The 25,721-nt window shown below is 40.0% G+C and overlaps 1 long non-coding RNA gene across 1 annotated transcript in view; it reads right to left on the reverse strand.

Annotated features, from left to right (window-relative positions):
• LOC131463003 (uncharacterized) overlaps positions 1 to 19,284 on the reverse strand; it is a 66,427-nt gene extending 47,143 nt beyond the window's left edge. The window contains exon 1 of the long non-coding RNA XR_009240930.1: positions 18,948 to 19,284. This is a non-coding gene — a long non-coding RNA (uncharacterized LOC131463003). The remainder of the gene's footprint in view (positions 1 to 18,947) is intronic.
• Positions 19,285 to 25,721: the final 6,437 nt, after the last annotated feature.

A 25,721-nucleotide genomic window follows, 5' to 3' on the forward strand; every position in this document is an offset into this window, starting at 1 on the left:
CTGATTGGATAAAGCATTAAGGGCTCCTGGATTTACGGTCAGAGAATTAGACAGAAAACTTGATAATACAGCGAGGCACAGACCTCCACAGAGGGTGTGTGCCATACGAGCAGCCACAATGATGTTAACGGTGGGCACACAATGCCAATGTCAACATGCTCTGATCCGCTATGCATGTACAAGGAAATTGTCTAGATAAAACAGGATACATGAGACTATACAGTGAATCACTTTTTTTTTCAAGTTGTAGTCTGTTGTTTTACATGTTTAGACGTCTAATAAGCTACATTTAAGCATTGAAAGGGAAAAATAAAACTTCATCCCTGGGTTAACTTGTGAATTATGCCACAAAACAACTAATCCCCAAGACTCCAGAGGCATGTGACCATCTCAATCGTCTTTTAGCTGCTTATGAAGACAAATCTGCTCAGCCAGTTTTCCCACAGATGTATGCATGGCACAGAGGAGCGTCACATAGTTCCCCCAGCAACTTTTGTCCTTGCACCCAGCATGCTGGTGAAGATAACCTCAACTGGTCAGATAACCCAAGCTTGAGAGACTAGAGTCACTTAGCACAGTGGTTCCCAACCTTTTTTCCTTTTGTCCAGGACAAAACAGGCCCCCCCCGACCCAAACCCCTGTCCAGGGCACGCACACAAAAAAGAATAAAGTAAAAAGTTCCTATGCAAAAATAAACAGCAGTTTTTGGTTTTTGTTCCTAGTCCCACGGTGTATATAGATTAAAACAGTCCTGTGCTTCCATTAAATCAAAACCAAGGAAAGCCTTGGGTTTTTTTTTGATACCGATGAGTCTTTGGTACTTTTACGTTTCTCACACAACAGGAACGTGATCAGGTGTTGGTGATAAATAGCTTAATAAATTGAAAGGTGGACCAAAAAATATTTTGTTTTAATTGGGTGATACTGACTTCTAATTATCCAGTAGAGTGTCTGATTGGGATGCACAAATATAATTATATTAACCTTACAAACTCAGAGCAGTCAAACACGCAAACACAGTGATGGCAGATTCTCAGAATGAAGAGCTTTTTAAAAAATGTATTTTAAGTAGAAAGCTGCACTGAGAGAAGCTTTAATTTTAGCTACAGATTAAGATGTAATGTTCTCAATAGGCATCTCTTTTTTTCCCTTTGTCTAAAATGCACTATTTAAGCTTTGAATCTGCCTCCCAAAAGTTCAGACTACTCAGTCTACAGTTGTGATTTCATCCACCACTTGGAGTGTGAGTCAGATTCTCGATCAACTGTAAACACCTCTGTAACCACAGTAACGACGGCGTTGCTGATGCTGAACATACCTTGTAGTCAGACAGTTACATGTTATATGATGATGTGGAAGCGTTAGATAAAAACGGACAGGTTCTTCAATAGTAAATTAGTCAAAACGTGTATACAGTACATGCAAAAAAGCTCACCAAGATAAAGAATGAAAAATACCATATTGGCACATAACATTGGCTTTTGTCAGGTGAGGCTTTTGTTGTAGATCAATATAATCTGCTGCTTAGTTCATACATAACTCAAGCTGTATTGAAAGAACACTCACTGACCACCTGCATCTAACTTCTTCAAGAAAAAAACCTCCTGCTGTCGGCCACGCCCTTCTAAACCCTCCTCGCTCCATTGTGCCATTATGCACAAAGTCCGGGTGGAGCCCCAGCCTCCAGGATCTAAGCTCGAGGCAAGTCTCTCACATCACAGCATGGCGGCCCGACATTCCTCTCACTTATCTGGGGTAGCTGAACACAGACGGCCCCCTGAGAGAAACAGAGATATTGGGTTGGCAGCAAAGCTTTGGGGAGGCTTTCTGGCTGCCAAAATAATTACCTGTCACACAGGGGGAAATAGTTTGTGGTGAGAAGTAGAAAGTTTTACACCATGAAATAAAGTAGTCTTGGGGATATTCTAGGTAGCCCCACCCCCGGGTCTGCTTTCATTCTCTCATTTACTGGACCCGCGTTCACCTATCTTCCCTCATTTCACTTCCTCCTGCTGTGGTCTCTCACTTTTCGCCACAATTCATTACCAACTGTCAGTCATATCTGCTGAAGCCAGGAGCGCTTATACATAAAACACTCAAGCAACTACAGTATGAAGAATAAGAACCTAAACAGGACGCAGAGTGAAATGCTTTGCCTCGTGGTATCCTGTTACACTGTCACTTCAGTCTGTGAGACAGCTGCATTTTATATGTATAAGTATAATATAACTATATGACTGAATAATTCAAAGTGATTAAAAATAAATTAACCAACGACACAGAAGAGGATGAATGGTGTATCTGTGGGATAATACACCGCAGCACCTGGCTGTGCTACTAATTACCTATGCAGAGTTTTCCCCGACTCCATCTGTTGACTTTGTTTGTTTGTTATCAAAATTAGGCTTTGACTACATCATAGATTTTCACAAAACCCAGAAGAACCCATTCAATGTTTGTGTAAAACCAGATAAGGAGCAGGAGTTAGCTTAGCTTTAAGACTTGACTGAATTGTCAAGGGGACGACTGGTCCTTCTCATAAGTGACGGTCTAGTTACATAAAATGTCCATGTCCTTGAAATGATGGGAGCTTCCAAAGATTTAAATTTACAACACTGATTCACGGTGTATACACTTAAACAATGTTTAAACTTAAACTTAAAGAAAGTTAAGGTAATTGTAGCATTTGTTCTGGTTTTACAGGGATCCATTCATTTATTCATTCATTGTCTACCACTTTATCCTCCACATGAGGGTCGCGGGGGCACTGATGCCAACCCCAGCTGACACAGGGCGAAAGGAGACTTTGGACAGGTCACCAGGGTCACATAATTATAGAGACAAACCACCATCCATTACAGGGATCTATTTCAAAATAATACGTTTGTCTCTTTTAAAGCTGCAGTGCATTGCTTTGTCAATTACATTCAAACTATGTCAAATGAGTTCACACAGTGCTGATTAAATGTCAGCTCTGTGTTTCTCAGAGTGGTGTCGAGATGTCGCCCTCGTCCAGCAACATTGTTGATTTGTTTAATGTCAGGACAGACAGAGACAACAGTAACACACATTCTCTCAAGCAGGTCTGATAGTTTTGCTTGACAGAGCCCATTTTCAGATGATGGATATAAGTATTGTTTGACAAAGACGAAACAGAGGCAGAATGATAATAACAACAGAATTAATCAAATACTGTTTAAAGTGCAAGATACAGCAGTCTATTGGTTTATATTCATTCCTTAGTTTGTTTTGCGACATGGTCTCATGATATACAGTGGTTGTGTGCGTCTTAACTGGTCTCACAAATGTACTTAATTATGATTATAATGGCAGTGATTTCATTCCATGATGCATTCCATCGTTAATGTTCTATATTAATGCACATAGCGACTTTTTCATCAAAAACCAGTAGCCACAAACAAAATGTGAATGAATATTAATGGGATGCGTTGTTGTTCAATCAGGAGGAGAAGCACACAGTTTTTGACCATAATAATATAATGATTTGTAATATTATGATCGGACTGAATAAGAACGTTGTTTAAGTTTAAGTAAGGAATAAATACTTCTTTTTTTTTTAACTTGCCACTACACCACTGAAAGTGAAGTGTTCCATCCCCAACAACAAACCCAATGCTTCTGATGTCGAGATGCTGTTTCTAATAAGTGGAAAATCCACAAGAAACTATGAAAAATTGCAAGAATTTACATTTTGCACTGTTGGATCTTCAGAAGGTTCTAAGTAGTGCTTCAAAATGCAAAAAGAAGAAATGGGAGTGAGACAAAAAAAAAATTTGAGTAAGCAATTTATTGCAAACAACCATTAAACTGAAATAGGCTGTTCATCAGCTGATCTGAAAGTTTAAAAGTTTAAGACCACAGCCTTTAAAAGTCTAAATATTCACAAAAATGTGGATTCAGTGCCATTTTCTGTCAGGTATCCACACTGTCATGACCTCCTGATGGCAAAGGCAAAAAAGTTTTCTCTCTTTGAACGCAGTGGGATTGTTGAGCTGCATCAGCACGGCCTCTCACAGCGTGCCATTGCTGCTGGTTGGACGCAGTAAGACAGTCATTTTAAACTTCTTCAAAGATCCTGAGGGTTATGGAACAAAAAAGTCAACTGTTTTTTGTCTCACTCCCATTTCTTCTTTTTGAATTTTGAAGCACTACTTAGAACCTTCTTCCAACAGTGCAAAATGTAAATTCTGGCAATTTTTTAACTGGTCTTAAAATGTTGATCAGGAGTGTACATCATCTGTAGTGCTGCTTGGCCCCGTAGCAGCGTTCAAGGTGAAACTGTGAGGAAAGATGAATACATTCATCTCCGTCTGTACACTCAGGTATCACGCAGCACTAAAACTTCAAATAAACACAGACGTAGGGGACGCAGCAATATTCATTATGATCTTCTGAAGGTTCTTACGTTTTATGGTTCATCCTGACAATGTGCAAGACTGAATACATGCCATGTTTGGGGTTTTGTTGTCATGGTAATGTAGGAATAAAAGCAGTGTGGTATAAAATATGATACAATTTGATGAGGTTTAGGATTTTTAATGACTAAGAGAATACAGGGTTTCTTTAGGTTGGACCCATTTTTAAATGGGGCTGATTTAAAACAGTAATGTTCAGAGTGAAACAGTGATTGCCCACTTTTAGGGTAAGTCTGGTTCTGGAGATTAATTTCCAATAATTCATTTTCTGTGCGAACATTTTAGCTGTTCTTGTGCTGTTAAAAACAACAAATAAACAAATACATAAAAATCAAGCCTGTAACCTGATGGCCAACCAGCTATAAGACATGAAACCAGCTATAAGACATGATCAGAGACAGTTACAACTTTAAAGAGTGGTCAAATGCATCATGTTATCTTTGGCTTTTGGTCATTTTATTACAGGACGGGTCGGGTGCAGAGCAGATAAAAGTCTGCATTTTAAACATGTGGCATCTCTCCACAACTAGTGTCAGTCAAAGGCTCTGGATCAAAATGTTAATAAAACCAAATAAATGATATGCAGTGAACACAACAAATGAATGCAAATCATTAACAATCATAGAGTGCCCTATTGAAAAAGTCATATGATTTAATATCCAGGTACCTAACAATATATAGAGAAGTCATTTCAATTAACAGACAACACAGTTAATGTTTTTAAAAAGTTAAAGCAGAGGTGATACATACTCAGAAACCTTAATGACTTAGGGTGATGCAGCACCATTTTGAAAATGTTGTTCTTTCAGATTCTACTTTTTTTATTTCTTTACTAATTTTATTGCACTACATTTCCAAAATAAATTATATGCTTTTACTCAAAGAAAGACGACTTGCTGTACCACTGAGATAGATAGATAGATAGATAGATAGATAGATAGATAGATAGATAGATAGATAGATAGAAAACAGTACATATCAGCAAAAAACAAAGTGGACCCTTATACATCAGAACCATGCTTCCAGGGTTGATGCTACACCCTTGGGCCTCCCTCTCCGGGCTGGTTTAATCATATTTAACAACACTGACAGTTTGCTTTTCTTTCCACCAGGAACCAAATGTTACCGCCCAGTAATTGCTTCCATAATCCTTCTGCACTGTACAATTGTAAATACAGGGGATGGCAGGTAGCTCAGGCTCCGCCTATAGAAAACACAGGCTTCTATTGAAAACAGCCAAGTGCATGGAGTTCAAACAAAAATCCTCTCTCCACTCTCCCTTCCTGACACCATACATATAAACATGCACATGTGTCTGTGTCTCTGAGGAATGCTTTGAGAGGCTTGATGGATTCTGCCCAGGCCATAACTCCCTTTCCTAAGAAATAAACAAATGTGATTGAATTATGATGCAAGGCACCGATTAGTTCTGCAACACACTTTGGTTCCTTGTTTTCTTCTATTTTTAATCAGTCTAGGCGTTGCTTTGTTCTCGCTCAGGGCTTTAACAGCATTATCTTTACTGGAAATAGGCGCCTATTCTTTCCCAGATTCACTGTAAAAAAAGAACCACACTTGACACTCAACAGTGAAGTGTAACACGCTTTAAAGGGGTAGTTCAGGGTTTTCAAAGTGTGCTTGTATGTATACAAATGTATATGTTGTCAAGACTGACTTCACTGAGCATGCTGTCAATTCCACAAACCTAGAAAAGGGACACATGCACACACTGTGAACATGGCTGTGCTATATGTTAACATCTCGTACAATCACCTGGACTATTCCATTAAAGAAAGTGTATTAAATGTGTATGTGTAATTTAGTCAGGGTACGAAAGGTGGTGATTTTATTTAACAAATAAATAAATGTGACTCATTTTTACGGAGGATGTTTCAGAGAGAGGGTGGCAGCGTTGAACTCACATCTCTATGAAGAGAAAATACTCTCACAGCTACTCAAGGTTAGAGACACAGAAAAGAGTCTATTCATAAAAACCCACCGTTGGCTGAACAAGGCCATTCCCAAAATTACCGCTAAATTATCGACCCGCAAACCTTCAGTATCTGACCACTCCTGCACAGATGCTCGACTTAAAATTCCATATGCAATTTGTCTTTTTCAGGAATTGGCGAAAAGAATAACAAACTACATGCAATAGAGATGCATAATTATGAGATAATTCATGAAAATTGCCTTTGACTGCATGACATAAAAACAGGGTTTAACCACATTTACCAAGTCATGCTAGACAAAGGTGGAGGTCTGACTATGTGCTGACAAGCACTTTAAAGCTCTAAATTGCAAGCGTGTAAACCAAAGAGATACTGTATAACTTTAAATTGCAACCATTTTGTAATTTTGATTTTGGACATTTCTGCAAGAGGAAAATAGGTTACACGGTGAGAGCAGTATTCTACTCTTTACAGGACCAGTTATTTGATCTAAAAACAATTCCATTTCAAACTCAAACATAAGTGCAGTCTTAAACGCTGTCGTTATTATATGATAACACAACATGTTCTGTGATTATACTCATGTGACCTGAAGTGAGAACAGAGGATTCAGCTACAATAAAAGAGGAGATGTGACCTCAGGCACCGTGGACAGTGTCAAAGAGCCACAGTATGTTGGTTGTGTTGAACTATTTCAGCATAAATGCTGCACAGTTCCAGGGACCTGAATCTGCCCGGCTACCATTGCTACCACATGGCCTTATTATCATTAGTGTAAGTATGTGTATGTGTGTGCCAAAACCTGGTCCTAATGAGGCAGAACCTCATTTCTGAGGAAGTGGTTAAGTTTAGGGCTCTGTTTGTATTGTTGTGAGGTTAAGGTCGGGATTAGGCATTAAAGGGTTAACGTTAACACTTTGTTTGGAGGTCACTGCAGAGACCTTGAAAGGATAGCTGTGTGAACCTGTGTGTGTGTGAAAGTGTGTGTAATGATGAACTCAAATTGTTCCGCTCATTCAGTGCCACAGCAATGCATGATGGTCTTTTTCACTTAGTGATCATTTGTTGTACTTTCACTATTCATTGTGGCACATAAATCAATTGAATTTTAATTACATGAGCACCTTTCATTAAAAAGGTAACACAATGTAAAATTAGCAGTGAAATACAATAGAGGGATAAAACAAGTAGCTTAACATTAAAATATAAAATACATAAGGAAAATTCAAGGGCAGGTCTTCAAATTTAAATAAATAATTGCATTCACACATTACTGCGTGACAAACTCCTTTTACAGTCTAGTATATGGTAAGTAGTGGGCGATTTCATTCCAAGCTTTAGTCTTCTTAAAATTATAACCATGATTCTTGTTCTGACCCTTGACCAGTCTTATAGTTGACTAGTACCAACCCGTTTACTGACCATAACAACAATAACCAAAGTCTGTCCTGTTTTCAGACACAGAAATGCAAATTAAGAAGTCGTGGTTGGTCTTTAAAGCTTGAGTCTGTAATTTGCTACTTGTTGAAATCCTCCTCAGATTCTTGATAATACATTAAAGGTTGTAACAGTGGGCTGCACTGCAGCATCAATACACCCAAGTCCCTCACCTGTGATCTCTTACCAAAGTTCCATCAACTGTACAAAAGTCCCTTAACACTATCATGAACCACTCAGAGGCAGGTCAGTTTATCAAGGTCATACCAGTCCAATCAAATTATCAGTATTGTTTTTTTAATATTGATGTCCATCAGGATGTCAAGATTTTGACATATTAATAAGTAAATAAAATGAATTTAAAAAGTGTTCAGGAAACCAAAGGGCATTTTGCACAGCAGCCGCTTTGACATGTTTTAGCTGAGAAAGCTAAATGGAACTCTGCCAACGATAATTTAATCATTTACACTCTGTGGGCCCATTATGGACTACAGCTTTAAACATAATTTGTGACTTGCTCAATCTCACATTTTCCAAAACCAGCATCTTCCATGAACTCCAGCTAAACAGAGAGCAGTGGTTTGCTCCTTGCAGCAAAACCACTCTGGTCCAGTTTGGCTGAGTCCAGCCTGAGGGCCAGACTCACTGGGGAATTTCTGCTGAATTCAATTTCACCTCTGGCCTCTGTCGCAGCAGCTTGAGCCACAGACTCACAAAGGGCTAAGTTTCACATTGAACGTGAGAATCTCCTCATCTTCTGACCCCTATTACCATAACAATTGACCAGAAAATGGAACTCTGAGTGAAGAGGACGAGACAGGAGAGAGTGAGTCGAGGCGAAAAGGCTCATTCTGAAGCGGAGAAGGAATTAGTCTCTTTGTTTAGCTCTGAGACAAAACACATGGACTACTGCACTGTAGCTGTTCAGTGTGTTAGAGATTTGCCACAATGATTTTGATATGATATTGGCAGTTTTATAATTGATACGTGGTAATGTATGTGCAAACAGCTCACGACAATCGCCAGCTTCTTTGTCTCTGTTAAATTGGCCACTGACCTTTGAATTAATCTGTTACTTTAACTGTTTTTTCAGAACCTTTTTAATTTTCCACATGGAATTACCATCCTAATAGTTAGCAATTTTAACAGTCGTCACAGGTAGTTGCTGTTAGTAATCCTTATCTACCTTTTCTCAGATAAAAAAGGTAAAGAAAGGATTCAGTGCTGACTAAATAAAAGAGAAGTGATGAAAAGTCACAGTTGCAGAAGCTGAAAAAGTACAAGAGGACAAAGTTTAAAAGACTGTAGCGATAAAATAAGATTTCAGCCCACAGAGTACAGCTCTGCAAAGGACCATGTCAACATTATTAATATAAAAACATTTCTTTAACAGAAGTCTGGAGCAAATATGTTAAACTGAGCAGAATAGAAAGCAGCCAGAGGACCTATAAGTGTGATAAAAGATAAGTGACAGACAGCAAACAGTTCCGCCAACACTCAACACACCATATGCTATTTTCGCTGATCTGCATCATCAGCGGCTTTCATTTCTTCCCTGCTGTTTTGCTGAGACAGAAACAGTCAAGATTCAGTCACGTTGCACACTCTATCATTAAATCTCATTTACGATGCATAACACTTTACACTGTTTCTCCAAAATGCAGTTGATAGGGTGTGATACATAGTTTCAGACTATAAACCAGGATCCAGAACACAGGGCTCTGTGATGGAAGAAAACTTTATCCTTCCTAAAGTAAAAAAACTGAAGTTAATTGTCCAAAAACACAGGGAGTGTTCTGAAAGAATTCAGGGAAATACCTGAAAGGTACATGTAGGAAAAGGCGGTGTACATCAGTAGAAACATGGGGACAAACAAACAACAGTTAACGAGACACAAGTGAAACTAACGAGTGGTTATCAAAATTGGAGGGAAACTGGACAAAGACAGGAAGTAAAGCAAGACATAACACACAAGGAGGAAGATATAAAAATAAAACAGGAAGTAACACTTCACAAGATACACAGGGGGAGAAAGACAACATAAGACAACCAGAAGGTAATAAATGTCCAACGACAAATGCTAACATTGTCCTTCTGTTCCATAACTAATGCAACAATGACATAGTGACGTCATGCGTTAACTTTTGTTAGTTGCCACTATAGCCTCAATTTCTCTAATTCTCATGTTATTTTAGGACAGTGTGTCTCAATGCTGGTCCTGGGGACCCACTGCCCCAGGTGTGTTGGGGCAGGGAAACATCTAAAACATGCAGGGCACCAGGATTCAAAAACACTGCTTTAGGACATCTCCTCCAGTGACACCTGTAAATCACCTGTAAATACTGTATTTGAGCATTCTTGAAAATGAATGCAAGTAATTGAAAAAACAAGAGACTCAGGAAGAGACTCAGGAAGAGACTCAGGAAGACAAACGTGATGTTTTCATGATGTCACATTCATCACTTTCCTCATTCCAGAGAACAACATAGAGTAAATGCAGGGCAGGAGAAACATGTTGCTCTTCCCAAAACATCTCATGGTTTTTCAGTGAACTTGTCACATGACGGGCTCCGGTGATTTATGTGGATCTGTATTTAACGACAGGATGAAAACATCACTTTCTGGTTTTCACTCTTATGTCGTTAGTTAGTTGTCCTAAGCAACTTTCAAAGTCGCAGCATTGCACACTGGACTATACAATCTTCCATCAGGAAGAGGTCCTGGTTAGTCTAATCTCCAAACCAAATCAAATTCTGAAGCAGTACCGTCTGTGTTCTCTGTCATTGTTTTTGAAGTTGTATCGCTCCTCCTTCTCAGTGTTTAATTACTGTTTGGATTTCGCCGTCACTCCGTCCTCGCCTCTGATTTTCCGGAGTTGGCTTAAGTTGTTACAGATTCACTAGATATCCATCAGGCTGGAAATGTGATCAGAATCTGCGACACATGAGGAAGTCATTTAGACTTAAGCTTCATACGTACTATGTTTTCAGTCATTTGTTTGAAAAAGATCTACATCCAGACAAGCGTTGTGGTTTCATATTTAAAGTAATCTGCATCCATAACAACATGCATACACTCCTCTGCAGTTGTTCACTTAGTTTCAGAATAACAAGAAAGAACAATGACAAGAAGGAGGAGGAGGAGGATGAATGATTTTTGTTTGTAGAGACTGAAGATCAAGTGAAAGTGGAACTGAAATAGTCGGATTTCCATCAACACAGAAATTCTAAATCTTCAAATATCACATTCAACGTTTTACACCTGAAGGAGGTGGAAAAGTTGCCATATCAGTAAACTGTAAATCAGGTTGCACCGTGTTATCCCTCTGAGGTGAGTTGTTTATTTATTTTCTTTGTGAAAACCTAGCTATTGTTACGACAGCTTTTCATTCACATGTAACAGGTAAGTGAGAAATAATCAGGGATGGAGGCGGCAAAGCTTTGCCAGCAGAAGTGGTGTGAGGCAGCATTGGTGTAGCAAGAAATGAGTGAGGCAGGAGTCTTGTTTAAATGCACCATGTTTGTGAGAGAGCGGCTTCAACTCCCCAAACACCTGCCAGGCCAAAGTCAATCACATGATCTAAAAGATGGACAGAGATTTCTGGTTTTAGGCTAAATGTAAACAAAATAATTAGCACCGTGTTTACACCAGGCAGGACAGAATGGATGTATTTAATAATAAGATGCTGGTAAGAAGCCTGGAATAAAAAAAAATATATATATACACACACATAAATATATATATATATATATATATATATATATATATATATATATATATATATATATATATATATATATATATATATATAGGTATATAGAACTAAATACAGTGAATACTGTATATTGAACGGTTTCATTTGATATGAGTGACCAGACCGAGCCTTGCCTCCCCTTTCCCTCCTACTGCATTAGAGCCTGTGGTCATTACTTTCCTCCAGACTGCTTTTATCATCTCTATAAATCTGTGCCGGCTCGGACGCGGCATAATGAGAAGAACTGCGAGGCTGTCAACCTGCACCAGCTCCCCCGTTAAGAGAGAACAGAGGGGTGGAGGGAAGCTGCAGAGAAGCAGACAGAGATATAGAGATAACAGAGACATTATACCCCCATCACCCGCACTCCACCCCACAATGTCCAACATACTCGTCTCCATAATTTAATAACTTGTACCTTAAATTATTTGATTTGTTCCATTGAGATAAATTATTTAAATGACATAATTTCTTTCCTCACTTGGCTTTTAACAGCTTTATTTTGATCTTAGAATGAGAATGTTCAGTGGATCTACCTCAGATTTTCCCTATTAAACTCAATTGGCTTCATTCTTAAGACATTTCCCCTTAAAACTCACATAACCTTAAGAGTACGAGATAAAAATGACAAAACACTCACATACTACCACTTAGATGCTTGAGCAAAATAATCAGTTATTCAATTCCACACCTAGACAATTGCAGTATTTGAACGTTATCACTATGTATTTCATAATCATTTTAAAAAGCCTTATGATAAAAGATATTGATGAATGACAAAGGGCTTGTTGTAAAGATCATATGGCAGATGTTAATATACTTATATAATCACCACTGAACATTTAGGCCATGAATACGTTGTATTTCTTTCTATTTTACTGATTTTCAACATTTCAGGTTTTAAACCCTCAACATAAAATATTCATGACCACATAAACAACATCAACTCAAAATGAAGTCTGGTTAAAAATGGTGAGATTTAAATGTGTGAGACATCACCTTTATCTGGAGCTCTCATTATAAACCAAAGAGCAAAGAGGAAAACACGCCAACACAAAGATGAAAGAGCCGTACAGCAATATCACAGTAATGTTGAAGTAAAGTCAACTTTAGTCATAAACCAGCATTACAATTTACTACTGGTCTTACTACATTGAATAAGGACATAACAGAAGATCCTTTACTGTAGTAAAGTGTATCAGTGGTAAAGTGGTTGGTTTGTTTGTCCACACTGATAAAAAAAAAAACTACTAATGGATTTTCACTGAACTTTGGGAAATGGATAAAGGAAGAAGCCATTACAGTTTGGTGCAAAGGGGAAAGATCCCAGAAAAAGGCTCAGCTAAGAGCTTTGGTTGAGTATTAGGGGGCTGTTGGTCCTTGGCAGATGTACTGATTGACATTCTACTTTTCTTGCAAATTCTACTTCTTATTTGCAATGAAAACAGACTTTTTGCCTCCCTATAAAGTTGCTGACGGTGAAAGGGGCTGCACCTGTGTCAACAGGGTGGTGCTCGCAAGGAAAAACAAATGAATTCAAATAGTTTATTGTGATATATTTATCTACATATTTTATTATTATTTTTGATATTTATTGCTTTACTACTCTTGTGGGTATTACTATAGTTTCCTAGTGCAATGATGTTCACTTGGTTGCTTAGAAACAATGGATAACAGAAGTGGAACCCAAGGGCCTTGGTTAAAGAAAACAGTGGCCTCTTCCTTGTGTTTTTCAAGCGTTTTAGACGCTGCTTGTGAACGACCCTTAAGGCCTTTTTAGGGAGTCTTTGTTTTTTCTTACTCGTTGCAGAGGCCCATTTCAACTTATCTAAACCTCTGCACAAAAAGAGTGATTGCATGACGTGTAGCCTGTCTCTCTTATCTAAATATGTTTAAGGATGTAATAAAACTGTCCTTTCATTCTGCATATGTGTTTTTTTCTTTTCTAAGAACTGCACATCCTGAGCAGCTGGCTGCTACTACCGCTTAGTGGAGAAGTGACAAACAGCTGTGGAGAGACAGCCCAGCACTGACCTCACTGACACAAGCTTTATGGATGTTTATGTAAGACAGGTAGAGGCAGAGAGACAGCTGAACTCCTCTACCTCTCCACTCTGTGCCATTTTCTGATCTCGCACAGAACAGGCTTGCATCAACCGCTGTTGACAGTGCAGCCAGTAAATGGAACGCACTCCCTGACAGATGATACATAGCACGAACTCTGGCCAGCACTGAACCTCGCAAACAACAGCCCTGTCATCCAGCGGCTGCCCGGTACTTCCGCCGGTCCAGTCTCATGCCCTCCCACACAGTCAGGAACTGTCTCCAAACCGCCCACACTGGGTTATGTAAGGGGATAATCTTCTGTAGTCATTAAAATGATGCACAAGACTGGAGGTACACAGGCATCTAAGTATTTGATGCCTTTGGTGAAATCCGTTCATTAATGTTTGATAATCATAATACCTCGCAGCAGACTCTTTGGCTCTATATGGGTTATTCCTCCTTGATCATAACCCCTCTGGACAATTTCTGAAATACAGAGGAATATTCGAGGAGCTGCAGCTTCTTCTTCTGACACTTTAATGACCCCAGCTTCTCCAGACTCCCTGGCTCTTTCTCAGACATCTCAATCACCTTCCCCTCTGCTAAAAAGAAAAAAGAAAAAAAATCTCATTTCACATGAACACTTGCTGTGTGGCTCCTCTGACAGAAAGAAAATGGCAGCCTCTCCATCATCCAGCAAACCATAAGCCTTCCTTTATTTCCCTTCCTCATTAAACTCTGAATAACTCAGTAGAAAGGAGAGAGAGGGAGAAAGAAAAGTGATTGAATTCTGGTGGAGGAATAAAAGCCCCTTGAGGTTGCCATTTTGAATGTGTGCCATGTTGAACAGGCTTGATCCACAGATGCCAGAGACAATAGAGCAGGGAAGAATAGTATACACAGAACTCCAGACCAGCAAACCCACTGTAGATAATGTACCACGGATGTCACGTCATTGTACCGAGAAGGCTGGAGTCATGATGACGACCCATCACGACCTCAGAGGGAAGTGTCCAGAGGAAGGAGTGAATGGGAGGTCAGAGGGAAACGGCGGCACCCTACTTAGTATCTCTATTGGAAAGGTGCAGTGACAGCCTACTGCACTCAATGCAGCCCAATTATTTCAATACAGCAGCAATCCTGGGAAAGCTGGGACGCAGGAGAAGAAAAATGGGTTTGACATTCAGTCGGGCAGGCTGAGGGAGGTAACAAGTTCACAGCCCTTTCACAAAAAGTGGCCTCCTGCTGTGTGATGGATCACAGAGACTCAGATGGGCCGTCGGGGGTTGGACTCGGGGAGGGTCGCAGTCCCCCAGGAAAAAGAAGGGAGTCATCCTGACAGTTAAACAAATGGAACTCCTGATGGTTGGGATATAAGCAGCTCCCACAGCTTTCTGATTTGCTCTATATGGAGCCACAGAACTGCTGCTATGAAACGACAAGACTGATGCTTGGGGCAACAAACACCGCTACACCCACCTCAAGGACTAATTCCATGTATTTGATCTACGAGATGTATGTGTGAAACAAATGAATTCTGCTGAGCCGAGAAGGTCATTACAGAGGAAAAACATGGAGTTCTCACAACAGTGAATCTCAACTAAAGCTGATAGATCCTTTCATTATAGGCAAACCCTAAACCTAATATGGCTTTTTCTATGAAGGGGCACTCATGCAATTTAGTATTAGACTTTCACAATTCAAAGACAACAGTCAAAGTAAAAGTCAATGTGAAAGTTGAGAATTATGAGACTATGTTGAACTGCGAGGCGTAAATCAACCTTCAGTTCAGTGGAGTGCTCCCTTTACATGTAGAAAATAAGAAAGTAAGTTTCCACTGCTACTTACCATGTGCTTGCTTTCCAAAGCTTAAAACTACTTGAATAAAATTAGAAAATGTGTATTATAAACTAAAATAAGCATGAATTATGGCTGTGCAGTCACACACCTATAGAAATCTTAAGTCAAGGTGCCACCTACTTGTTCAGCTGCCTGAACAAAGCAAACTCTAATTTCCAAGGTAAAGAACGAATCCTTAATCTTCTCATCTTTGTGAGTTGTGTTACTTACTGGGTGAAGTGCTCTGCCAACATAAACGTATAAGGCATCAAACACACTTCTGCAAATTCTAAAGAACTTCTCACATTGACATGACCAATTATACAGGTTTGACTTGTAAGGATTCCTCATCCAAAATACATTAAGTAACATTTTATCCAGTAGAAATAAAGAGTAGCACTAAAACAAATCACACTGATCAAAAACAAGACATGGCCGATTTGATTCTCACCTAAATCACCAAAATACTTTTGTTCCCACTGGAAACACCTTAAAAGTTATGGGGTGTGTAATTTAGAACAGTTAGGCTGTTGATGCAGTCCACCCCCTCAGTTCTCTCATCAAAGCTCGGCCCTCAAAACACAGGAAGTCATTTGTAGTACAACTAAGAACTTTGGAGTCACTCCCAAATGTATGACTAAAGTCTCTGTGTCAGTGGTGTACACCTCTGCAGCTTGTTGTGAAGGCAGGTCCAGTCATGATATGCGCGGTCAATGACTGGTTTTCAACAGAGATGTTCTACAGACTGTGTCTGCATAAGTCACAGAGAGTATTCAACGATGAATTATCAAATTCCCTCAGGGCTAACGACTAAAACAACTGCGATATGTGAAAGTTCTCAATCTATATTGAAAGTTTGAATCCATAATTTCCCTGACAAAGTCCAAGTTTCCCCTCCAAGACAACTGACCATAGAGATAATTAGCAGCAGACATGTGCTCCAACCACTTAGCGCATGTAGTCTGAAGGGAATGATTAGTCATGTTTATAACAGTATTGTAAGGGCCACACACACACACACACCAACTTATTTTAAATGTTCAGACAACTTTATGGTTGCAATGGTGATTTCATTCTACATGCCTACATTAATTAATCATTATCAAACTTTGGGAATCTTTATTACACCCCATGTAAGTCAAGTGTCCCATTATCAATGCAGCCAATGACATGTGTTACGTTAGGAGAGTCCTTAATGGTCAACTCCAAAAACTTGTTTTAACCCTTTAACAAGTTACACAGTAACTTTAATTAATTATGATAACTGATAACATGTTCATCATGAAATAGATTCAAACAGATGTACAGACACTACAAACTGGAAAGCATCAAGATGATTGTTTAACATTTAAGTTTTAGATTTACACATATGTACTGTTGGCAAATACTGCTTTAAACTTTCTGTCACTGCCCTTTGCTGATGTTGTTATATGTATTGCACTGAAGTGTCATTTTAATGGTTTCACACTGCTCCTTAGTTTTATAGTTATTCTCATTTATTTGTATAGCTTTCTTTTTAGCAGATTATGCATTTACTGAGACCCGAGTACTACATTCAGTTCTTTGTGTTTTTACATGGTCACAGTGACATCAACCTTGTCTCATCAAATTCCACTCCTTTCAGACACCGAACAATGAAGTTGTTAGCTTCGATCTTGTTGTGGGGTGTAATATTTCTATATACACGATGTGTGGGTGTGTGTGTGTGTGTGTGTGTATGTATGTATGTATGTATATATATATACATACACACATATATACATATACACATATATACATATACACATATATATACACGCACGCGCGCACACACGCACACACACACACACACACACACACACACACACACACACACACACACACACACACGAGACTACAGGAAAGTGAAAGAGTGCAGCAGACACGTGTTGTAGCTATGACAAGAATGAGCATGAGCCAGATAGGGTCAGCTACAGTATGCCTGGTATGCCTCAGGTGAAGACCACAGCCGATTCTACTGTAAGCATTTAGGACTGAAAAAGAAAATCCCAGGAGGCAGTGAGGGAGGAACGGACACACACATTCACCATTCTTATCTGTTCACATTCAACAGGTGAACTATTTGCTAAGAGCTGCTCAACATTAGAGCATCATTTTATGTGTTAACACATTGTCTGTTTTGAAACTGAGAAGTAAATTCAATCATAATCTGTAAATTAATCTGCAACTATTTGGATAGTAATTCAAATATTTGACATTTTTTTCTTTCTATAGTACTGAAAACTATCCTCACACTCAGGATCAGTTGCTGCTCTTGGTAATCTATCTTTTATTATTATTGTTAATAGCAGTAGTATGATAGGTCTTCTGAGACTTTAGTAAAGACATTTTACAATAAAATGGCATTTTTTAAATGATAATTGAGAAAATAATCAGCTGATTAAGTAGTTCAAAACTAGCGTGTAATTTATCAATATAATAATGTAAAGTTTTTATAAATAATAAATTAAACTGTAGCTCACAGTAAAACAGTAAATTAAAGAACATCATAGGGAACACACACACACACACACACACACACACACACAAATGAAATATACTTTGAGCCTAACAACAACAACAACATGTGATGCACAACCCATTCTTCTTTTCCTGTATTGTCGGTGGTGTCCCTCACACACTCGCACAGCTCAGGAATAATAAACCTGTCAAAAACACAGTCTTCTGGGAGGACATTGCTGACACATTCATTGACAGTGGCGAAGCAAGCTGGGGCGGCTAATGGGACGAGCCCTCAGGGGGGCCAGACACAGACAGGTGAGCTGTATGACAGGTTTTATATGAAATAGTCATCAATAACAACCGTTCTGCCATTGTCTGCTTAAAAACAGCAAACAAAAGAATAACTATAAACCATTTGAAAATAGTAGTATTAGATTGCCAATTGGCTTTATGAGAATAAATGACATAAGATTATGGATTTAGTGTATTTAAAAAAACTCTATATTGACTCATAGGTTTGTGCCTCTGTCACATTCCTTACACCACACACACACTTGAGTGAAAGTGAACAACCAGAGTGTCTCCATGATTTCTCACTCATCGTAACCACGTGTCAGCATTCGCGGAGCTCGTTCTGCCTCCACACACACACACACACACACACACACACACACACACACACGTGAACAGCTGATCAACAGAACACTTTCCATATGACGGGAGCAGCTGGAGTTTCAGCGCTTTCCCTTCTATTGTGGGTGCCAACAGTCGGCTGGTACTCAGAGGAGATGATGTACAGCGTCTCATTCACTCTGAGTCAGTGTTGTTACACAATTCCACGCCAGCACACGCATGCACACACACACACAACACTTTTTTTCCTGTTTGGTCACAGAGCAAGCAGATGTAAAAGCATCATATCCACTCACAGAACCAGAGTTTAGAGGCAGACAAAAGTGAAAGACAGAAAAGTGATTTGTTTGGTGTTTCCTGGCCACTGACCTGCTCAGAACAGCAAACAGAGCGCCGGTCAGCCTCTCATCTTGCTGTTGCTCTCAGATTTCACACTCCAGTTCCCTCCTGACCACCTTTTGAAGTTGGTCCCGCCGCTGTTTCTGAGGTAAAAGTCATTGGCAGAGAAGGGGATGAGGGTGAGGAAGAGGGAGATGGGGGAGAAGTCTTTCGCTCTTGCCTTTTCCCTCTCCTCTTTCTTTTCTTCTCCTCTTTACTTCATCTTGTATTTTTCACTAGCTGAAATCTGCACCTCCTCTTGCTCTTCCATTGCCAGAAAAAAAAAAGAAAAACAAAACACACACACACACACACACACACACACGAACAGGAAGAGGAGGAGGAGAAAAAAAGAACATTATGGAGAGAGAGAGAGAAAGAGCAGCAACAGTCACCTTGTCTCCCTCCTGTTCAAATTTAGAGGCTGGATTTCAGGCTGCAAGGCAAACTCTACTGGGCATGCCCACAACCCAGACGCACACTTTGTAATGAAGACTCACTTCCTCTCTTGTTCTGTGTTCCCCCTCCCTCCCCTGTTCTCCCTTCACCCCCCTCATTACAGGTCTCAGTACAGCAGGGACTAGAAAAGCTGCTCGGACCTAAATCCAACAGCAAAGAGGGGGAAAAAAACAAAAACATACACTGCAATGCAGTTTTTTTTAAAGTATGAAATATTCTGCCGACAAACTTTCAAAAAAAAATAGCTGGTTTGCTGCAAACACTCAACCAAGTAAGTGTGCAATTTAGATTGATGACAGTGGAGTCAAATGTATAATATGTTCCTAAATTATATGTCAGTGTAAGAAAACAAGGCAATCAGTTTTTCATGTGAACAATTCCCTGCATTAATTCTGCTTGAGCAAGATAGAATATTTTATTACATATTACACGGATGACACTATGTAAAGTACATCTGAGCTGGACTCCGTTGTGTCGTATTACTCATTCCACCGTTCCACACAGTGACAGAGTGAAAGCTAAAGCGGTACATCTAAGCTTTGTTCCTCTGGCTTGTGTGACGTCACCCTCGTCAGCCTCATGTCGGTGCTATCTCAGGCTCCCAGCGCTGACCCAGATTCTCCCCAGCACACTATCAGGACACTGTGTATCAAACCCAGGCTCTGCAATCAGGGCAACAAGTTCAGATGGTGACAGACAGAGGTACAGGCACAGTCAATTACCCTGACAGTGGTATTGTCCCCCGTCAGTGAAAGGAAACATCATAAATGGCATCTAAAATGAAACGGGATCATCATTCATGATGCTTTGAAATAACAAAAAGCCTTTCTAAATTTAAAAATGATTATAACAAACAAAAATAATTCTGCAGGCAGAGCAGCTGCTTAGACCTGGAGATGGATGCTGTGTGTTAAGACAACAATGTAAATGTGTAGCCACCCTGAGCACACAGCAATCCATCTGGGCCGTCCAAAGAGCGGCCATCGGGTCCAGGTCAAGGAGGAAGAGGTCCAGACGGCTGGAGGCTCGACCCTGAGAGGTCAGAGGTCATGGGAAACAGCGGGTCAATATGAAAATGAGAAGTCCAAGTCAGCAGTGGATAAGCCAGAGCATTTGTCTCGGTCGCAGGGTTTGATGAGAGTGATGGCGAGTGGCAAGAGATCAAAATTGGAAGCTGCTAAGTCAAACAAAAGATCAGACAGAGCGGTCAAGCTTGACGGAGTCACAGTCGAGCGTCCTTCAGAGATAATGTCAGTGCTGATTTGAAGCTGTATAACCTTTAAATACAAATGTCTATTATATTTAAACCATTGTCACAATAATAATTAAGTCCATTAGCTCCACATGACTCTTTCTATGTACTCAGTATAGCTGTGTTCAGATCCCGTGTCACCTGTTGCCATTACATGTACCACATCGTGCACAAGAACTTGGTTCTGTCTTGTTTTATGTCAAGACAGATGGAGGCAACAGTAAAATTGGAGTTTGACTAAAAACAAAGTGCCCACGAAATGTTTCATAAATGAATTACACTGCTAGCCCATTCCTGTTCCTGTGCTGCTGCTGCTGTATATGCACGAATGCTCCCTCACTCAGGTCCAATAGTTTTGCTTTACAGAGTTTTCAGACGAAAGAATAAAGTGTATAAAGAATCTTCTGTTCACGCAAACAGAGGCAGAATAACAACATTAACTATGACAAAAATGTCCACCGAGGTATCATCTGTGCGGTTGTCAACATCTGAAGGTCCATCCGTTTGTACCTCCACACTTGAGGTAGAAAATTAGGCTTCACGGCTGCTACCATCTCTTACCAGAAATCTGCATCTTTGTGTCTCATATTATAATGGGCAAATATTTGAGCAATAGGGGAACACATTGTCCCACTGTCCTCAAACATGAAAATGAAGTGCGACGTATAAACAAAACAGATCCATCCATCAATCAATCCAAGCCTGTCCTTTGTCATGTACTACTTCTCCTGTACTGAGCCTTTAAATGCAAAAAACTAAAAAACATTTAAAAACCAAACTGAGAACACTGTCACCCCTCCTCCCATATTCACTGCAAGAGACTGAAATAATCATAATCACATATGCGATGCTCTTCTTTTTTTTACATTTGTGTGTCTTTTAAGTAGTCTATTTATGGAAGAGCTGCTAAATTGTTTTGACTGCCAAAGATCTAAACTATCCTAACACTGAGGTTAAATAAGGCTACATTAACAAAAAGGAAAACAGCTACATCAATCAGACTGAATGACATCTAAGTCTAAGGTCTTCATGGGTCCACTTACTTCTGAGAAATCATGTGACCCAGGACACCAGGCTAAGTTATATTCCTATCCAGCTGTGTATGGCCCCACTGTATCACCAAGGTAATCAATTCTGTTAAATGTCTAATACCTAAGGGTGGACATGTTATCAGATTCAATTATGTGGTCCATCCAACTCTTAGAAGATTCCTGCTATTTTGGACCAAGAATGCTGTTTAATGTAACACTCGTTTGTTTTTGTTTTTTTCCCAGTGCTGATGTAAATACTGGAAAAGGTCTGACTGCCCTTTGATCCCTCTTTCTAAATGGACCCACATTGACTTTGGCTGGGTTTACCAAAGGTCTCTTAAGATCAGGCCCTTCTTGGCCTTGAAAATACCTCTAGTTCCAGCCTCCTGGTGAGAAACAGCTCTCCAGCCATCCAGTTAACTCTTGGAAACTTGTGTCAGGAGGCTGCAACATCAGGAACAAAACAGACAAATTGGCCATGGCCATGTCAGAACCATCTGAGGCTGTGGCTGCAGACCACACATGCCCGCTGCTCCCAGCTCATTAGCCCTCTCATCCTGGCATCTGAGGACCTGTGACCTCAGCTATTGTTTGGTGCGGGCCTATCCTGGTGGGAGCCCCAGCTCTCAACAAAGACTTGTCATTATATCTGGCTTGGCTGCCCCCCCCCTCCCAACCACATTGTGCAGCCCCCAGCAGCCAGCCTTGGATGAAATGAAGTGGGTCAGGCAAACACGACGCACCACCATCAACCTTAACCCTGCTGACAACCACCGCCCCTCTGACCAGCCAGCGTCGCTCCACCTGCTCGTGTGCAAACACAGATGTGTGACGTGTCATGGTGAACTGCAGCAAGCCAACACTAAGTGCATGTTAGGGTGATGGAAAGCAATAATGGTGGCAGGGCAGTTGTTTCCTTTTCTCATTCTCACAATCAATAAACTGATAAGACACAACTAGCACTAGCTAAGCAATGTGGTTATTTTATGCTCGCATAATTCTGCTTCCTGCGTCCTAGTGATCATAACTCACAGATGTGAAATAAGAAAGTAATTAATATTGACAATGAGCTCAATCTAAATTATGGAAATATAACCAGAATCAGGATTAGTTGCCCAGCAATAACTATATTTGATTCTCACCTAGCAACTGACAGCTGTAATGTTCTGTACTCTTTTGTGTCATTTCAATGTATTCTGTGTGTCCTTAGATGCTCCTCGAGTCATGGCTAGAAAATCACTAACTATATAAGAGCAAAAACACAGACAAAGTAGGATATCCATTCAAAGGACAGTATCGAACCTGTAACAACGAGTTAGCTCAGGACTACAATTATGGAGACAAAATCTCCTGGATAAGCTGCAAAAGCCAAGCAGGGAGTAATGACATCATCCAGATTGCACTAATTGTGAGTGGAAGAAAAATGTTGTTATAATCCCTCTTCCACACACGTTCACCCATTGATAAAGCAATTAAATGATTTCACAATCAAAAGCATTGATTCGGCAATGCCAGTATTTGTAGCTAAAGTAATAACAAAGCAGCCACCTGCAATCAGGACGCAATACTGCAACTCGGGTTGATTCTCGGGACGTGTGATACAGGCTTATCAGCAGAGGCAGCGTAAAGGACAGAATGCGCTGAGTGAGTCCAGGGACTTGAGGCAAACTACTGGAGATTAAACACGCTGCAGGCTGTGAAACGAGACTGCAGACAGTTGAGACTGCAGGCTCAGTGCCTCCCTCTGATGCTTTGCAGTGGCTGTAAAACAGCCCAAGCATGTGAAGTAAATTCATAGACGCAGCAATAGCACCACCCTCTGGACGAAAATCAGCATACATGCAGTCTATTGAGAGAATGACTATGGAAAATGCAGTTTCTGTGTGGTAGTGATAGCTGGTATGTCCCGAATCCATATGAAGCACAAATCCTTAGTTATTGTCTGGTGTGATCACACATAGTCAGTAAAATAAATAAATAAATACAATCACTGAGCACTGTTGCAAAGCACCAGTGCTCACAGAAACTGCTTGAGGGAGACATTTCCAAGTAAATTGTCATCTACATTTTGAAAAAAAAAAAACATGTTGTTGATTTGGACCATGAAAAGTATATTGCAACAAAGTATAAAGAAATGAGTAAATCAAATGGAGCAGAGAACAGCGTTTGAAACAAAGTAGTAAATGTGGGACAGTTGATTTTGCCACAAGACACTGCAGCGAGGCAGCTTTGCAGGTGAAATACTGTTCTCACCTTCACGCTGTCACAGCTCAGGTGTGTTAACTCTGTTAGTTTTGAACACAACAGGATAAACAAGCAACCTTGCAAGGTCGGCACTGGACTGACTACATGCTTCAAGGCTGGAGATACACTTGCTGTTTATGATGCAGACACATATGCATCATATGAACATATGTCATGTCCACAGGATGCAGTACACACAGGAACAGTGTACTCCCAGGTTTTTGATGTGTGGACACATTATGAACACTGACTGGAGAGTGTCCTGCTGAGATCCCTGGAATCTACCCTCACTCTCTGATAATTTAGCCACTTAACAAATGGCTCAATTAATAAAATGAATGCCTGCTGAAGTGTACACCATCTTAAGAACATGTTGTAGTTTGTAAATTGAAGGCTGTCCACAAAGAAAATCAGCCTTTTTTTGCTCATGGAGACACAGGATCAGTCTGCTACTGCCTTGTTTGGTAAGGTTGTGCCAAACAGAGAATTTCAAACACCAAAGTCACAAAAATAACACTTTTGAAGTGATGGAGGCAGCAGTGGATCAACACCTCCTGTGTGCTGTGATTTAAAATCACTGATTCAAAATAATGTTTTATGACAAATGCCTACAAATCCTAAGACTTGAAATGAAAATACAATAACAAATCTTATTATTCTGCACAATAATTTCATAACCTAGCTGAGGGGCTTTCATTTCTTTCCAAAGGACCCTCATTCTAGCCTCTGCAGCCCAATAATTGTAATTGATGGCATCATGGTCTACGACTAACGTTTGTTTTCATCATCATGCTTTCTTCAGTTTGGGGGATTGATTTTACTACTTTTAAGAGGATAGAACATGTAAATATATGGATAATTTACATATATAAACTAACTTGGCACATCTGTCAGCGACTAATCTAATGACAGGTCTGCAAATTGTCCTGTAGCTTTCTAATCATAAATGCACTGTGGAGGTCCAAATGTCTGAAGGCATGCTAAATCATCTTAGAACTACAGTGTTTTCTTATTCTCATCAGCCTAAGTACAGTTATTAGTCGGAGTGGTGAGGACCTACCTGCTCGTTTCCATGTCGTCTAACAGGAAGTGCTGGAGGCCTCTGGATTCCTCCTGTTCAAGCGGGACAGCAGCTCTGAGCAGCAAAACCACACCAGCTCCACTTTATAGTCTGGATCCTGCAGCAGAGCGAGAATCGAGTGAATAGATTTCCAAGACAAAACCCACACTTCAATTGATCCAACCTTGGAAAAAATAAATACATTGTCACTGATGATGCTCTTTGTTAATGCTTTTGTTGGCGAGGCCAGAGAGCGATTCACATACAAACGGCCGACATCAATCAGTGCTCTATTAAGAGACACTTCTGTCATTACAGCGAGAAGGTTATCAGACCATTTTGACTTCACCTGAGTCAATAACATGAGACAGTACAGCTGGGGTTAGTTGATGTTGGCCATGAGGATTAAAGTATAATATGGACTTTTGCTTTAAAATTATGATGACAAGGTTTATTTATGTCATCAGAGTGTTAGCTTTATGTCCAGGGGATAATATTGGGTTTCAAGTGCTTTATTGTTGGAAAGTGCCAACTTCTTTATTGAAAAAAAGCCACAATGATTATTCAAATGTCTCGAGGCCTATTGAGCTGTCAGAACAAGCACACAGTCTGCAGTTTGAAATTATAGCTGTGATCACTCTGCAAAAAGAGAGAAGGGGCCTCTGTCGTTGATAATTAGTGATCAATCACAAATTAGTTTAAAAGCTTGAAAAGCTGAA

The sequence above is a fragment of the Solea solea genome, chromosome 7 (assembly GCF_958295425.1).
Source record: "Solea solea chromosome 7, fSolSol10.1, whole genome shotgun sequence".
Lineage (NCBI taxonomy): Eukaryota > Metazoa > Chordata > Actinopteri > Pleuronectiformes > Soleidae > Solea > Solea solea.